The sequence below is a fragment of the Melospiza georgiana genome, chromosome 7 (genome assembly GCF_028018845.1).
Source record: "Melospiza georgiana isolate bMelGeo1 chromosome 7, bMelGeo1.pri, whole genome shotgun sequence".
NCBI lineage: Eukaryota > Metazoa > Chordata > Aves > Passeriformes > Passerellidae > Melospiza > Melospiza georgiana.
Window position 1 is genome coordinate 36974627 of NC_080436.1, and position 18201 is coordinate 36992827.

The window sequence follows — 18201 nt, forward strand, 5'->3', positions numbered from 1 at the left end:
ATTTCATTCTAAAATCCCTGGTGAATGTAAGGCTAATACTTTTTTCTAAGTCTTGAATTGTATTTAACCGAAATAAATGTTACTCTAGCATGGCTATATTTTTTTTTTTTCCTAATGAGTGCAGGTGTCTAATTTTTACAGTTATTTTAAAAGTCATGATATTGCAAAAATGCTGAAATGAGTATCCATCCTCATTAAAAGTTTTGATTAATAAGAAGGATTTTCATAGTGTAAAAAAGATGTACTTAACACCGTTGCCTGCCTTCCTTTCTGCAGTGTGCATCTTCTCTCACTGAAGGTCATTTTCTTTGGAAGGTGCATGCGGTAGATGCAGAATCTTAAAATGTATTGTATAAAAATGTGAGGCTTCATCACCATCTGTTACAAGTTTACAACTTGTTCCAGGGATCTGGGGAAACATATATCTTGCAAAAGATAGAAAATTTATTTTCAGAATAAGGCTGGGTGAACCCATTGTCACTGCCATATACTGGAGTCTCACAGAACAAGAGAATCCATGAAAAATAAAAAAGATACTTAGAGCGTTGCCCACAAAGGCAGAAGCTATTTTAATTCTGCCATTGTTACCTGGTTTTATAGTGAAAGGTGCAATAAAACTACCCTGGAGTTTCAAACTCGGGGAAATTCATGCTTTAATTATACAGCAAAGAGAGCACTGGGATATTATTATTCCCAGAATGATTGGCAGGAAGTCAGAGACTGAAACAAACTGGAGATCGTTCAGCAGGGGGAGATAGTAGCATTGGGTTCTTGTGGAGGGAGGCTGGAGGCTGGATAAAAAAAGGGGAAAAATGTGTGAAGTGCCTATTAATAGAGGAGGAATTGTGAGGTGAAATTCAGAACATGAAAAGGAAAGGCAGAGATTAGATTGCAAAAATGCCACTCCATGCAGAACGTGTCTAACAAACTGCTTGGTTACAACCTCAGCACGAGTTCCCCCAAGAATGTGCTGGATCTTTCATAGATGTTTTGGAGTATCTGACCGCTCACTCCTCCAAGCAGAAGTGAGGCCAGAGGTCTCTGCACTGCTGAACTGTGATAGAAGAATTCAAGGAATGTAATTAGATGTTTACTGTCTGTGAGATTATCCAAAAAATGTTCGTATTAGAAACTGGATGTATCACGGTTCCTTCAAAGGCGGTCATCCTTCTGAGTACTGCACTATAGTTCTTGTGTTTCCTTCAAACTTGCTGTAACTCAGAGAAGCTTACCCCTCTTGCTTAGCCTAACATGTAAATAAAAGCTAACCACACGGCATGAGATAAAAATTTCACGTTATCACTATATTTATGAGTTTATATTTGATACGCAGTTTTTTCTTTCTCTATTATCGTTTTCTTGGATTAAGATGCTTCCATTTACTCGCATTCTATTTACTCAGAGTGTTGTTTTTACTGAGTTCTGGCATAAACTATCTCAGGACAGCAGTAATTTATGTGAAGCTAAGTCCAATGTTTATGCAAGCTTCTGATGACATTTTGTGCCGGGGTTGGTATTAGGAAGCAGTGTGTGGAGGTGCCAAGTTCTCCCGGCATGGCTGAGACTCAGCAGATCTGAAACCCTCCTCTTAATGGCCAGATATGCCTCCAGCCAAGACACTCAACTGCAGAGTCATGGGAAATACTTATGTACCAATTATGGGAAAGGCACATTTAATGAAAACTGTATGTTTACTTTCATAGTCTTAGTAAGATGGCCTAGATACTCGGTACAGCTGGCATATTGGCTGTGGTAGCAAAGCTTTCTTTTCCTATTTAGAGAATATATCATCCACATACTGTAACTGTACCAAAAAATGTTACGTGCGTGTTTCGCTTCAGATAAAGCATTATTAGGAGAAAAGACCTTAGGAGACCATCCCTAAATGTTACTTACAAACCATTTGTGCTCCACTGAATGGTTGTGTTCTTAGCTGTCAGCTCATGGATTTAGTTTTTATTCACCTACTGGTTTTCTGCTTGTTTTTCTGAATTTTAAAGCAAAATCACTGTGCACAGAAAGAAAGTCTAGCAGTGATCTGAATAAATGATATTAATTAGTACATTTTCCTGAGTAGACGAGGTTACTCACAATAGCCAAATCTAGCAATATTCTCCCACAGATGAAAAATGTACAGGTTGTCATTAACCATTGGCAAGATTTCCTGATTGGTTACACTATTTTAAAATGAATCTCGAAAGGATATTAATTCTGAATACATTCTCCTCTAACTTAGATCAGAGTTTGGTCATTTGCCCCCTAGTTTGCTTCTTTACCATTTCATAACAGGGGTGCTTTCTAAGATCTGATCTAAAAAAATCTCACACCACATATTTATAGATATTTTGGTGTGAGATTTTGATATTTATCTATCAAACAAGGATTCACTTGAGAATGTGATAAAAATGGAATGAATTCTACTTTGTCAGCCTCTTTTTGTATTTTTAGTTATTGAAGTAGAACTGTGAAGCAGAAGGTCTTTCTCCATTTTCTCAGCCATCTTGTGGAGCTGGTAGTGAAATTTAATAAAGAGAGGCAATAAAACTGTGCCCATTCTTGGATACTTGCAAGGAAATTGTCACATTTAATTTTTTTTTAAGGAAGCTCAGTTTTTCTTTTCATTCTTCCTATTCTTATGAATTACTTATAATAATTACTGAATTATTCATTCATAATTTTGATGAACTTCTAGTCCTGATTATTGAGCTATCCAGATCACTGCCTCTAAAGTCAAAACTACCTTGGGAAAATGTGTTGTATCCTTAGTATTTCATGCAATATCCTAAATAGAAAAACCTCCCATGTCTGTGGTGTGACCTGCTGAGGATAAGAGAATAATTCTATACCATGCTGCAATCAGATTGAAGGAATACAGGGACTACTCAAAGATCTCCAGCATTTCTTCATTTTCTGTCTTCTCAGGGACTTCAGGGGAAAGTTTTATGATGGAACAGCACATTCTGTGGGGTTTTTTTTCTGTTTCTCCTTTTACTTTGCCATCCACACCTACCTTGGATGGACCTCAGGCTTTTCTGGGGCTATCTGTCGACCTGGCCTTCTCAATCTGTGCTCCTGTTTATCAATCTGTTCTTCAATCTGCTTCCTTCTTCTCCCTGGGAAGTGTCTGGCAGGTAGCACCGGCCCCGAGCTGAGCAGTGCAGGGAGGAGAGCCTGGGACAATCTTCCCAGAGCGCTGCAACTCACGCGCCGCTCGCTCCTGCCAAGGGTGGGGCCCATTGCAAGACTTTTCTGGTGTTTCTAGGCCAGATATCATTTCCAGTCATTTCTGGAGTCGCCTATTTGTTTTGTTATCCGCGACCCTTTAGAATTCCTGGCTTTTTTTTTTTTTTTTTTTTTTTTTTTGCATTTTCTTTCTTTAAAAAAAAAAATGTGAAAGGCATGAGTAGAACGCATTAAAAAAAAAAATAAAAATATCAGTCTGCGTTGTACCTCAACAACATGCCATCCAATACTTCTCATAGTAGTGTTTTATCGTGTGAAAACAGTCTGATACTAAACTCTTTTCCAGGGAAGATCATTCGTCTGTGTGTCTAATGACAGAGTAAATGAACACCCCTAGCAGTCTGTATCCTAAAACTACCCAGGGTATCCAGTGTGGCTTGGGTTTTGTAAAGAAATACAGTCCTAATGCTCCAGGGAAATATAATTTAACTTTCATCTCTCTTTTGAAACATCCTTCATTTTCTCCCTCCATTCCCAAATCCGAGTTAGAGTTCTCAAATCAGCCTAAATGACTTGAAAAACGACACTGCAGGCAGCAAAGCTGGTGATTACAGGTACTGTTTCCATGCTGAGCTGGACGTTGCAGATATTGTTTTCTGTTGCTTTTCTTGGAGCACAGGATGCTCTGACAGGAATGATACACAAAATTACATATTTGATTCAATGCCTAAAAGCCACCCTGGGATCCATAACCTTGCTTAAAGATTTAAGAAAGACCTTTAGTCCACTTCTGAGAAGGTTCTTAGCTTAGAAAACTTTATCTTTCAACTTTACTTCTTAGCAGCTGTTATGTTTTTTTGCAGTCGTTTGTTTGACAGGATCCAGTTATAGGTTCCGATGTCTGTTTAAAGAAACAGGGAGGTTGTTGGCTTTAAAATTCCCTTACTGCTTGTGTGTTCAACATTTTCCCAGGCTTTTCTACATAGTTTGCCAAGTAAAGGGACTGACCTTTTGTAGCAAACACTTTTTCATTTCTAAATGCTCACTTTGATTTTTGTCCCATTTTATGCTCATTCCAAACTGTTTACAACCCACTAAAAATGACTGTGAATTATATGTTTGTGTAATGGATTCCTTTTGTGGTCGGAGTGGAATGTTTACTTTGAACAATTAGTTATCTTTGGGCAGATTATAGTGACCTGAAAAAAGAATGGCTAAAATTATTATAGTACCTTAACTATTTCCTTTTGTTATCTTCTCTGTGTGTCCAGTGTGTTATTTACTGGGTTTCATTGCACTGAGACCCAGGGAACAAATCATGTTAAATAAGAGCAGTGACAAAAACCCCTCTGAGTGTGGGGCTCTTGGCTTGGGGGGAGATCTGGGGTAGCACCAGTGAGACTTCAGAGGGCACCATTAAGCATTTAAAAGCTGGAAGTGCAATTTCAAGAAGTCATGGTTCTGAAAAAAAATTAACTTCTTGCTCTCCAAAATTCAGATTTATCATGGCCTCCAAAGTCTGCCACCCCAAAGTGCCTAAAACTGATACTAATTTTAGCTTTAAATAACTTAATATCCATAGCTGTGCTTGATTATGCACAGGATCATTGCAGACATGCAGACACACAGTCTCATGATGCAGAATATTCAGGGTTTAAGGGAGAAAATGACTTTTTGGCAAAGATAAAGTAGCTTATGGGATGTAGTAAAGAAATACAGTCATCCCAATGGAGAGAAATGAAGATAAAAACAGTATTTTAAACTACCTCACCTCCCAAATGCCATGCTGCCCTGTGACAGAAGGTTGTGTCTCTTTCATCAGTTTTATCTGTTAATCTAAAAGCTAAAGTGCAGCTAAAAGCACTTTAAAACCTATTTATAAAAAAAAAATAGAGAAGAAAGTGATATTTCATTACCTTCTAAATCATATATTGCTTAAAAGGTAGTCAGTATTCTGGTACAATGTTTACACAGAGGAGAGTTCACTTATCTCAAGGAGTTAAGCAAAGAGGAAATGAGTTTTAAAAAATATAAAGTATTGTGAATATATTTATGCTGCTAGGAAAAAAATGAGTTTTTAAAAGAGTCTAATGCTATCTTGTTTTCTAATGGAAGAAAGAAAAGAAAAAAAGAGAAAAAAAATCCCAAACACCTCCTAAAGCTGAGGATTCCCATGCTGGGATTGTTGGCTTTGGTATGGTGGGGTGAGTGGATTATAAACCAGTGAGGATGGCAGGAGACACAAAGCTTGTGCAGCCAAGGAATGGATTCACAGCCTTTGTATAAAATTTAGGTAGGAAATTTAGAAATTTAGGTAGGAAAAGCCCTCTAAGATCATTGAGTCAAACCCTTCCTCCAGAACTGCCATGGCCACCATTGAACCATGTCCCCAGTGCCACATCTACACAGCTTTTAAATCACTCCAGGGAAGGGGAATGATTGAAACTCCACCATGATTATGATCCCACCACCTATCTCCATCTCTGTATGTATTATAATTCTTATTATTTAAGTTCAACAGCATGTTCCTCAGGATTTATTTAGCTTGAGAAAAATTTTAAATTTTACTTGGTACTCAAAAATAGTTGATTGCCATCCCTGAGGGCCTGGGGGAGGCAGCAGGAAAGTTCTGAAAGTTCTGCCAGGGTGTGCTCAGCACCATCTTGGGCTCCCAGTAAATGCACAGTGCTGCTGGGACACTTCCCAGCACGGTTAGACCAAACCCATCAGCCAGAGGCAGAAAGGATTTGCTCTGGCAAGGCTTCCCTGAGCAGGGAAACCTCAGGAGACTGACCTATCCTGTCCCATTTTATATTTCTGTCTGAGTGCAGGATTGTTCTCCAGCAGCACTTGGCCCCTGAACAGCCACTGAAATGTATTCTGTGTTTTTTCACTCTCGTATCTTTCTATCCTCAGAGCAAGAAATTCTTCATGAATAGCAGTTTGCTTCCTACAAGTTCATTCACTGATTTTCAGTACTTATTCTCCTCTGGAAATGTATTTTCCAAGCTCTTGTTTGATCCTCCCAGGCCTACACATGCTTCCTTGCTTACTCTGATATAATTTCACATTCTGTTTCCAGTGGCTTTAGAATTCAGTGCCCTGAAAGTACAGAGATCATGTTGCTCCACCAAGTGATCTGAGCCCCCAGTTCTGCTAATTTTGTGCTGTTCATTCTTTCCCACTTTGGGATAATCTATTATGCTTGGACCCAGGCACGCACTAAAAGCTAATACTTCCATGAAGAATGTGCAATTTGGACTGTTTAGCTTGTGATGAGATTCCTTTTGTGATTCTATCTTGTTCCAAGGAGGCTTCTGCTCCCAACTTTTATATGAACTGAATGTAAAAGAAAAGAGAAAAAAAAAAAAAAAGGGGGAAACAAAACAAACTGATAGGAAAAAAAAATTGCATGCACACAAAAATATCCAGCAGTTCAGCAGATAAAGCCTTTTTCCAGGGAATTCCTGTGTGCAGAAGAAATCTGTTTCTGAGGGCATTGAACTATGTTTACTTTAAAGTGGCCAACGAGCATAAACTCAAACATACAGATGAATGCAATATAAAACAGCAAAGTTCTGAGAAAAACCCTTGCAAGTTTGTGATTTAAAATGTTTGGTGCTTTTTTTTTTTATTATTATTATTTTGGTTTTTAATAAACTCTTCTTTAGAGTGGAAATTAGGAGCGGTTGAATTTAGTGCAAACACGTTGGCAAGATTTCCTCAGCCATTTCTGTCTTCAGGCTCAGGCAATCCCACTATAGCCACCTTTCTTAGAGTAAGAGCCAGTTAATAGTGTTGTGCAAGGTCCAAGTCAGAGCTGGCTCTGAAGGGTATTCACTCTGGGGCCTCTGTGTCTGCTAGAAAGCCACATTCTGAGCTAGAAAAAAATATCAAGAAGTGTCAACAGGAAACATCACGGAAGGGCATACAAGACAAATTAGAGAGAAGGAGACAACAGACAAAAAAGAAAATAAAAAGAAAAAAGAAATAGAAGCCTTGTAATGACAAGGCACAAAAGAGAATAAATATATAATTATTTAAAAATTTGAAAGAGGAGACTCTAAGTTGGTTAGAAGAGGAAAAAAGCCATAAAACTGGCAGGTATTTCAGCCAGTTGTTGTCTTTGTCATAGTTACCTGATACCTGGTTCATTGATTAATCTGTTCCACAGGAATGTATCCATTTCTATGAAAAAAAGGGGGGATTTGTATTTTAAGCCATGCCAGTAACAACAATCAGACACTCAGTGTTCACCAGAGTAACATTTACAATGCCTGGGCCAAATTCATGCCTTGTGTAATTTTATTGCTTTTACTGGAATTACACCAGAGATGAGTTTGGCCTTTTGCCTTTTTCTAGCATTGTATAATATATCTATTTGTGAACATGCAGAAGGAAACAGGGCATTTTGTCTTCCGAATTTTCCATAAAACCCCGTTCAATAGGCATAATAAATAAAACAAACCACTTAACCTACGAAATAAAAAAGAATCAAACAACGTTTTCTAGATATTAAAATAATGTTAATACACTTTGTAAATCAGTGAGCTGACACTTGCATGCACTGAAACAAAAAAGTCCAGAGAAATTTAAAGCCAGCTGACTCTGTGTGTGTGTGTGTGTGTGCTGCTTGCCCTGTGCCAAGGAGGGAATGAAGGTCCTGACTCACCCCCTGGTCAAAGGCAGATTCAGGGAAGCTGACACATGAGGGTATTCACCTCCCAGCCACGAAAAAGGTAAAAAGAGAGGCACAAAACTCCTCTCTCTTCCCCCTGAATAAGCTGAGGCTGTGAGGCACCATGCCCTGGTACAGTACACATGCCATCACAGAGTAGGAGCTGGCAGGATTTCCACTGCAAACCCCATTTAGTCAGACTTTGCAGTTCAGCCATTAATAGAACACTTTGGGCTAACACTTGACAAAATGAATCTTGGCCTAGAAGAGATGTTCACTCACACACAAACACACACAAAAATAGAAGTTAAGTCCATTAAGTTCCTTTAAAAGGAAAAGAGGTGTAATTTCAGATCCTTTCAATATCTCTCTGCTTAAATAGAAAGTCGTGTTTTTTTAAAATGTTATGAAAACATAATTCCACAATGCAAACTAATCACTTTTCCTATGGGAGGAAAAAAAACCTACTACAACTGCACTATAACTTTTTTTTTCAAAAAAGTTTTACAGCAATAAAAGAAAACACACTAAAAAAGAAGTTTTACTGTCCATATGCCACACTGTGGGGTCAGTTTAAAAAAAACCCATCTCCTTTTTTTTTTTTTTTTTTCCTGCCTGCAATTCAAGGGAGCAAATAACTGCAGTTGTATTTTATTACTTCAATTATTTGCTGTAGCAGCTTGTGTTACATCAATGTTTTAATCATATAATACCACAGTCTAATGGGATTGATACCTAAGTGAGAGAAATTGTACCAACAGAGAGCTTCAGAAGGAAGGCAGAGGGCAAAGGGGGAGGACAGATTAAAAAGGAGGCTTTATGTGAAGGCTTTCACTTCTTTAAGAGAAGATTTCTTCAGCTTGTTTTACTCCCCTGAAATTATGAAACTGATATTATTAGCAATCTAGTAACAGAATTGTCCCTAAATTGGCTACTGCATGATAACCCCCAAGGAACTAAAAAGTTTTTCAAAGATCTCCAGTTGACTGTTGGCTCAGCAGATTGTTGCATTATGATCAGGATCCGCACAGATCATGGATGTAATTTTATAGCAAACCAACTTCTTTTGTCTTCACTCAAACAATGGTTTGGGAGGAATGGCATAGATGTAAATGAGAGCAAAATGTGTGAGCATTTTGTTTCATAACACAACAGATCTCTTGGATCCTCCAGCTCTTTCCTTGTGGTTCCTTCATGCACCTTTTGTGGTGTCAGAGACGATGTCTTCCAGAAAACTGAAATTTTTGGGGAAAAGATATTGCAATCAGAAACTGCTTTCTCATACTTATTCTGCTTTGAAGTGGAATTGGGTTATTTCTTCCTATAATTCCTGCTTTATTAATATAAGCCTGTCCACCAAGACAGATGGAGACTTCTCTTGAGGGACCTGAATATCCCTGAATATTCTGTGGTCAATAGTTGTGCCTTACAGTTAAGGAAATGGGTCAGAGTTTTGTTGTTTCAGGGCTTTAAGCCTTATCTATTTGAAGAAGAAAAATATAAATACCCGGATTTTAGTTCAAGATCTAAAAACAAAGGACGGGAACTTGTTTAATTGCCAAGGATTATGGGCCAATAACAGGTGATACTGTGGCTCTTAAAATCACCGCAGATTCCTCCAAACCAAGGGTAAGGTGATAACTCCGAAATGTCTTCATTCAGAAGATGAAAAAGTCCCCCAAAGGCAGAAAGAGGTTGTTCCATGCCTCTTTTCTTCACCTCCCCAGGAAAAATTCCCCCCGATATTTGAAACCATATGCTCTGATTTGTCAGTCCTGAGCTGCCGTGGTGTTATGTGACACAGCACACCAAAGCAGCTGCCACCAAATGCCTTCCCCGTGCCAGCAGTAACCACACAATGCTGCTGGAGGTGCCACAGCTTTTTGTTTACTGAGAAATGAAATAATTTTGATGAGTGTATGGTATCAGTTAGCAAGTGTTGAGTTCCTCATGGTGATACTGCTCATGTTGACTTAAATGGAAAAACGGATCAGCTCAGAAACCTTTAATAAGAAAAGTTCCTTCATGTGCTTGTAGTGATGCCCTGTGGAGCCACGAGAACTAAAAATCTGTCAGCATACTTGGTAGGAACTTTGTTTCATGGCTCTCTAGCTCATATGATTGAGATTAAAGTGAACAAAATCTTGGCACATAGCTTGGCAGGCGAGAAGCATTCCTGTGTTTGTGTGTGTGAGACAGAGGGACAAAGAGAGGGGGGAAATTTAGCAGCCACTCATTCGGTGTTAAATTATCAGGTGCTACATATTTTTAATAAACCTTAGTAGAAAGATAAGATACATCCTGTACTATTGAAAATTGCTTTCACTTAGACTGTAAACTTGACTTTGAACAAGCAGAGCATCCCCTCTAACCACTGAAAACAAAACCATTCAAACTCTCCAGCCCAAACAAATTGCAAGCCAGACTTGAACCCAAACAAAGAGGTGGGAGGTTCTGGAAAGGTGCTATTTATGGAGGCAGGTTTTCCTACTTTGACACTAAACCAGAGCAGCTACAAAACATTTTATTTAATGCCCTGATCTGTAAACTGCAGGACTGTCCTTACAGCAGTGGCTGTAAAGACATGATATTTTTTAATACTTTTCAAACTCTCATGATGTGGATGCCTGAAAAATATCTGAATTTGCACACTATGAAGGGTTCACAATGGTGCCTTTTATTATCTCTGTCTCAGTTGCATTTTTGTGTTCTGATATGCCCTACATTAAAAACACAAAGGCCACAGCTTAGAGCAAGAGGTTTCTGTTAGAAACCCTACAACTGCCTTGGATGTCTGTAGAGTAAATGTCATTAATAATTACTGGAATTTTCACCAAAGAAGGAAATTAGATATGGAAAGCACTTTATGCCAACTTCATCTTTCCAAGCCTTCAGAAATACCAGAGGGCCTATGTGAGCCCTAGTAAAAGGGATGAGATTGGATTTCTACCTTCCTTACATCATTCCATGCCACAGTCAGCTTTAAGACACAAAGACAACGATTCAAATCAAATTTCTTCCTGTAGCTTTAAATTACAAAATAATTATCTTCCATGAAAATATCAAATGATATTCATATTTATGCATTTACTTCACCCTAAATTCAGCTAACAGATATCCAGTGCATTTTATTGCCAGCAACTAGGGTTGTTTTCTTATCGGAAGTCAGTATTTTTATGTATTTCTTGCATGTCTCAGCTATGTTTTATTTATTTATATAATTTTTATTTCATTGAGTGTTTTTTTTATTTGCATATTTCAGAGCAGAAAGCAATTTGTTCCTTTTCAGACTTAAAAAAAACTTTTTGAGGAGTCCCTGAGCAATTCATTACAAGTTTTGTGCTATTTTGGTGTAGTCTATCCTGGAATGCATGTCAAACCATGGCATGGAAAATATGAAGCTGCTTCTGCCAAAGTAATGAGGGATGCACCAGCCTCTTAAGTTTTGGTACTTATCACTCTTTGTAATCCAGTTAATGAGTTTTGTTTTTTCTGCACACACCTTGACTACACCTTTTGCTGAGTGTTGCTTTGGTGATTAAATTTTTCCCAAATTAAATGGAGGGAAAAAAAAGTTTTTAAGTTACTTGAACCTGTTTGGGGACAGAAAACACAGTGGAAATGACAGGAAAAATAATCTATATATATAGCTGCAGAGTCTTGCAGCTAAGATGGCAAACTAAAGTGGAAAAATATGTAAGAACAATAGGTTTGTGTCATATTAAAATTAATGTCTCTGTTGTTTCCCGTAGTACTGCTTAATGTCACTGTTTCATAACACAAAATATGAATTTCGCAAAAACAAGAAAGTTTTGCTCACTACTTAGACAGAGATTTATCACACTAAAGAAGGTGGCAGTGGAATCCCATGGTTTTCACTATTATTGGGTCTTGAAATGTGAGCAGAGTACCCTGAGAATGATTCTGTTAAAGTAGAAGTTATCTCCGTGTTCCCATGCACACACACCTTTGTGTTATCACATTTATATGTCGGGCAGATATGCAATGCTAAGAATTCACTGAGCTGGTGTTGGAGAGCTGTGTGAATACTTATCTTCCAGGAGAGCCTCTGGGTTTTCCTGCAACACCCAAAGGTGTCTGATAGAGAGCCTTAGCTAAAGAATCTACTTTTTAAATGTTTACTCCCTCTTAAAGATAAAAACCAAACACAAAGATAGATGCCTACAATACAATGTGAATAACAAAGACCCCACTACCAACTGCACATTAGAGCCCCAGCTGAGATTTTAGAGCAGGGTTCTGCACATTTCTCTGTTAGAAACTCAGAACCTCTGTGCTTCTTGTCCCCAAACAGGTTTGATTTCTAACCCAGCCTTCCGTGCTATGCAACAACACGAGTGCTGCTATCAAGTGTCCCACTGATGTTTTTTAGCTGCTGTTGAACTGTAGTAGTTAAACTCTGCCTTGGCATCCCTCCCCAGTGATGCTCAGGAGCTGGAGGATGTGTCCATGGAAGGTTGAGTAGGACCTGATCCTGGAGATAACAGAGATAACCTTGAGACATTTGAGGCTGGGCAGAGCACAGTGTCAGGTCATCAAGTAATGGTAATGGGTCTGTTATAAAGAGTGTTTGGCCTATCTGGACCCCTCAGCTATCTCTAAAACCAAAAAGATATGAAAGAAGCAGTTCTGTGACTTTCCATTTGCTTCCTAAATATCCCTATTCCACCTTAAACTTCCTATCCCAGTCATTACCATTAAGAAGAGAAAAAATGAATGAAGAATATCTTTGCCAAGCAAAGGTGCAGCAGCCTAGAAAATGCAATCCTTACCCCTTTTGGTTGAAGGTGCTGCAGCCTAGAAAATGCAATCCTTACCCCTTTTGGTTGAAGGTGCTGCAGCCTAGAAAATGCAATCCTTACCCCTTTTGGTTGAAGGTGCTGTGGCCTAGAAAATGCAATCCTTACCCCTTTTGGTTGAAGGTTTTGTTAGCCCACAGTTGGAAGATCTTCCAACTGTTCAGAGTCCAACAAGAAAGAGCGCTAGTCAGGATGGGGAGGTGACATTGCTGAGGTCTAATTTAATCTCTCACTATTGTGAAAGAGGGGGGAAAAGATTTGTCCCTACTGTGCACTAAATTCTCTTTAAAATCAGCACTGAGAGCAAGGGATGTTTGGAGAATTGCAGCTGTCCCTTAGCTTTAAGCACAGTTCCTACTGGTGGTGTCAGTGGACCTGACTGGAAGTCCTGCACACTCCTGAAAGGACATTGGACCCCCACAAAGTGCAGTTTCCTTTAGTGCTCAAAAAACACGGGCACGATGTCGGTGATGATGGATCCCCAAATGAAGCACAGTTCAACTAAAGTGGGAGGATTTAGCAAAATGCATAAATTTCTGGTCTGCTACTGTCTGTGAGAGGCAGATCTTTACAGTGAGCCTAAGTCACAGCTGGCTTTTTCTGGAATGGTTTATGCTCTTGACCCTCCTCGGCTCTATAGCCAATGGGGAGTTGTCAGGCTACATGTGTTTTTAAACTTCTTTCAGCTAAATCAGAAATCCAAAAAGCAAAATACAGCTCTCAGCAGTATCATGTGGAGTTGTGACACTCCCTGGAGGGCTGGGGTACATAAACCAATGAATGGATTACAATGAGGCATAAATGTAGTATTTTCATCCATGACAGATATAATCTCGAGCCTGTATTTTTCATGTTACTTAACTCTTTCAGAACATAATGTGTGACAGAAAATGTCTTATAATGCACATTGCAGTAAATATCAGTCAAGTATGCTTTATTGCTGAGCTCTACATGTTTCCAGAAGTTAACAGGCACAGCTGGGATATAAGAAATGGCAATGTTGTATATATTTCATGAACATACAAAATACCTTGGCTCTCTTCTCCCCCACCCTCCACATTACATCCCCAGCTGTTCTGATCATGTCACACAGTGGATGAGTTTTTCCATCGTCAGCTTCTCCTAAAATGATAACCTTTATTCAGGGTTTCATCCTTCCCAAAATAAACAGCATTATCCATTTTGTCATCACATTCAAGTTAGTCTATCAGAGTGTGGCAAGGAATAATAGAATAATAGCTGTACCTAGCAGAAGATTCTCAATACAGGTAACATCCATCGATTTTAATATAAAATCATAAAATAATTTGCGTTGGAAGGGACCTTAAAACTCATCTCATTCCAGCCTTGCCATGGGCAGGAGCACCTTCCACTCTCCTGTTGCTTCAACCACATTCAGTCTGTCCTTGGACATTTCCAGGGATGGGGCATCCACAGATTCTCTGAGCATCCCATTCCAGTTCCTCACCACCCTTGATCACTCTTGGCTAGCATGGAAAAATTGTTCTTGACAAAGCAAGAAAAAAACCAAAGAAATGTTATTTTATTTCAGATGAATTAAGGATTGGTCAGGGTGGACCTCCTAACCCGTACGTGAGAAGCAGTGACTGCAGCAAATGAAAGGGAATAGGAGTGGTGAAGGAGGTATCACAAGAGAAAACAAACATGTAAACAAAACAGAAATAAGCATTCCCAAAATTAAACACTAATGTGTTACAGAGAGAGAACAGCTACTTCCAAACATTTGGCAATTTCAGATATTATACTGTGTTGCATGAAGACAATGTTATTTCCTTTTAAACTGCCATTCCATTTAAACCAGCAAGCTGATGTGTGTACTTGAGGTCTGTGTTTGGTAGGCATTTTTTCCCCTTTAGCATAAACCTTGTTGATTTAAAAAGTGAACAAAGATGAATCAGGTGGTAAATGTATTCATGTAATCATTTTCATTAATAAGCTGTTATAAATAATAGAGGGAAGGTTTTAAGTGTATAATTCTCTGTCGCACAATTGAGATTTTTCCACATCTTCAGCAGTAAGTTAATTAGAATCACCTGCATTTTCTTGGGCGGACACCAAATGGATTGCAAACAAAAACAGATTAAAATAGCTGTAGCTCATGGCATACAGATGACAAGATTCACAAAGAGGACAATCAGGCAATGAAAACCTCCTCTTTTTCAAACATTTTTAAAGGAAATTCAGCTCTTGTGAGTTGCTGTAAAAAGACGTTTGTAAGTGTTTCGCTGAAAGACTAGAATGGCTTTGTTTCTGATCCCATGATGAGTGAAAGAAATGTTTAAGAAAGATCACTTTACAGAGAGATTCAGACTGAAATGTGATGACTGTGATTCAAGCCAAGCCAAAAATTACAGCTCAGAATTAAAGGGGATGGACGTGGCTTGGGAATCCATTTTCCCACATTCCTGAATCTCAATCATCCCAGCCAATGTTTAAAAGAAAATACAGTGGAAAGCAATGAGGTCACTTTGTTTAGCTGCAAGAAGTGGGACTAGCAGAATGGCAAAAGTATATATTGGGGGTAAGGGCAAAATTACAGTGAGCACGCTGCGTGTTCGACGGCTCCATTCAAAACAAATAGGCTCAAAGCTTAGTTTAGTTTCTTGTTACAGGCAGCCTCCTGAGGAAGTCTTGTTGTTCCTGGGGCTTTTAAACCATAAACTTCTTGAATGTCAAAGCACAGCACAATAGAGAAGACGACAGAGGCAGAGCAAGCTTGATTTGGGCATTAAACAGCAGCCCTGCGTAGCAGTGAACTGTGTGCTCATTTAAATTACACTTGCTTTGTACTCTCACTGCCCTTATTTATTTGTCTGTAAATATCTAAGTGGAAATTCTACCATCGAGTGATATGAAACAGAATGAAGTATATCCTCCATCATATTCACTTGTTACTCATTCTCAGTATGTAATGCTCATATTCAGTGTTTTAATTGCTTCCATTAAACAGTTTCTATAGGGTCTTGAAAACAATAAGATCTTAGTCAAGCTTTTCTCCTTTCATTGCATCTTGGAGTTATTACTGCAAGAAAAAATGAGATTCTCTTTTTATGTAGGAATGCCCCTCATCTTCTTGATATTATTGCAGTCAAACATAGAATTATTTCTTTTCAGCTAATTTCCTAAGGAGATTCACCAAACCTCATGTCAGACACTTCCAATAGAGCTGTTTCATAGTATTTAAAGAACTACTACAATATTCCCTCTCCTTTTTTTCCCCCCACTCTCTCTGCCTTTACTAAATTCCACAGCAGTGTTGGATTTCTACTGATCACAGGAAAAACGAAAATCTTTTTGATGCTACCTTGAATTCAGGCTTGCTGTCACAAGTCCTGCAGCTGAGCAGTGCTGGAAGGAAGTCCAGTACCTTCAAATCACATAAAATGTACAGATGAAGAGGACACTTCCCTATCCTCACTTCAATAAGAATCAACAAAGCTTTTATTTTATGTTTCTTGTTGTTTGCTTCGCTATCAAGTGCAGTGCTTTACTACAGATCCTGTTTGTAGCCCATGAAGAGGTTCAATCTCATCCCTGCTTCTTTGGTACTCCTTGATAATCCAAGGCATTACATCAGTCCTGTTTGTTGCAGCACTGAGCTCAGAGATCAAATCTTTATTTAAAGTAAAGTTCAAGTCCTTTGTAGCCTAAATCCAGAGTGTTGGATGTACCTTGTGTTCCTCCATACTAAACCCGATTTTTCCAGACTGTGGCTGTTTAAGGTAGTAGCTCAGAACCTCTGTAACTTTACCTGTCCTTGTCATTATTTAATATCTCCCTGACCTTTGTGTCATCTGCTGATTTTGCCAAGGGAATTTTTCCTCTCATTGTCCCATCTCTGATAGAGGTATTGGATGGCACTGGATGAGAGCCCCACTCTCGAGAGCTGTGCCAGTTCTGGCCCTGCTAACTGATATCTCCCATTAACTACCGCATTTTGAGGTCTGTCACCGAGCCAGATTTTAATCCATGTAATATATGCCCTGTTAATTCTATAGAATGCAAGTGCTTTGATCAAAATGTCATGTGGTACTAAGTCAAAGGTGGCGCAGAAAGCCAAACACTATTTCAACACCATTGCCTTCACCAACCAGAACCTCTCAAATATTCTGTTCCTTTAAAAAATGCAAAAAGTTTGCTAGACAAACCTCTGATTTCCATGAAACCATGCTGGTTGGGATTAATGATATTTTTTTATGAATTATTTGTTTATAGTGCCCAGAATTAATTATTTAAGTAGTCTGTCTGTGACTGAGGTCAGTCTAGCCAGTCTCCAAGAACATTGCTCTTATTGCTTTTACAATATCAGAATAACTCTTCAGCCTCAGTCATTTCCAAATATTTCTCTGTGCTTCATTTCCAAATGTGAGGCACAAGCATATTGTGGCCACCAGTGGAAATGGATGGTTTTTACAACAGTGGTTGTGTTTTTGTCCTTCAGACTCTTTGACCTCCTAGGCACATTTAAGCTCTGATAGAAATATCTAACATGACATTTTTGTGGCACCCATTTCCATGGTAACCAGGTACTCTCTCTGGACAGGGGATGGACCTGTTTCCCTATTAAATAAGGATATGTTGCTGGGATGTTTTAAGGCTCAAAAGTGTGATAATCTGCTGGGAGGAGAACAAGAAAGGGTAATTCTGGTGCTCAGAACAGCAGCAGGGTCCCGTCAGAGCAGAGCCAGCCCCAGTGCCAGCCCCCAGCACTGCTCCAGGAGCTTTGGGAATATCCAACCCCACCCTCTGCCACACCAGGGAGCAGGACAGGGATGTCAGCAACACTTTGTGTGGTGTTTTGTGGGGTGTAGCCCATGTTTGCTTCATGACATTCTTCATTTTCACCTCTGATTTCCGTGGCTTCAGACAAAATAATTGTTATTTTTGCTCAGACATTCACCTGAAACTCTGGGTTCATTTTGTCACCCTATGTAGATACATTATTTTAATGTCCAATTTTAGTGTGTTAGATTCATTCTTTGCTATTCTTCATGATTTTCCTCCTACTGGAATACATATATTGGTCCTTTTGTGGAATTTTATTTCTGTTGCCGTTGTTTTTTGTTTTTCTCATTACATTATTTTGTCATGGATGTATTTGCTGCATCCACTAATTTCTGCTTCTTTAAATGATTTCTTGCCTCACTTTTGTGCCCTTAGTAAACTTTAAAAAAAATTTGTTTATAAATCAGATATTTATGGTAAGATGCATATGAAAACACGAGGAAAGAATTATAGTTTTAGGGAGAACATACCCTGATAATGACCTCTTAAATATTTGTAAAGATGGCCCTGGGCATCTGAGCCCACAAAATAGTTTATAATACAACAGCTTGATTGCATAATGATACTTTAGTTCTAAAACGTATGATCTTTCTGTTTATGGGAAGGCATAATAGGCTCCTTTGAAATACAATAGTTTTGCCCTGAACATAACTGATTTTAAATGAAAGGACTAACTAAAGAATGCCTTTCTTCAAGTTTGTACTTCACTTTGTT

The 18201-nt window shown here is 38.8% G+C and overlaps 1 protein-coding gene across 1 annotated transcript in view; it reads left to right on the plus strand.

Annotated features, from left to right (window-relative positions):
• ARHGAP15 (Rho GTPase activating protein 15) overlaps nt 1-18201 on the plus strand; it is a 302799-nt gene that overhangs the window by 180024 nt on the left and 104574 nt on the right. The window lies entirely within an intron of this gene.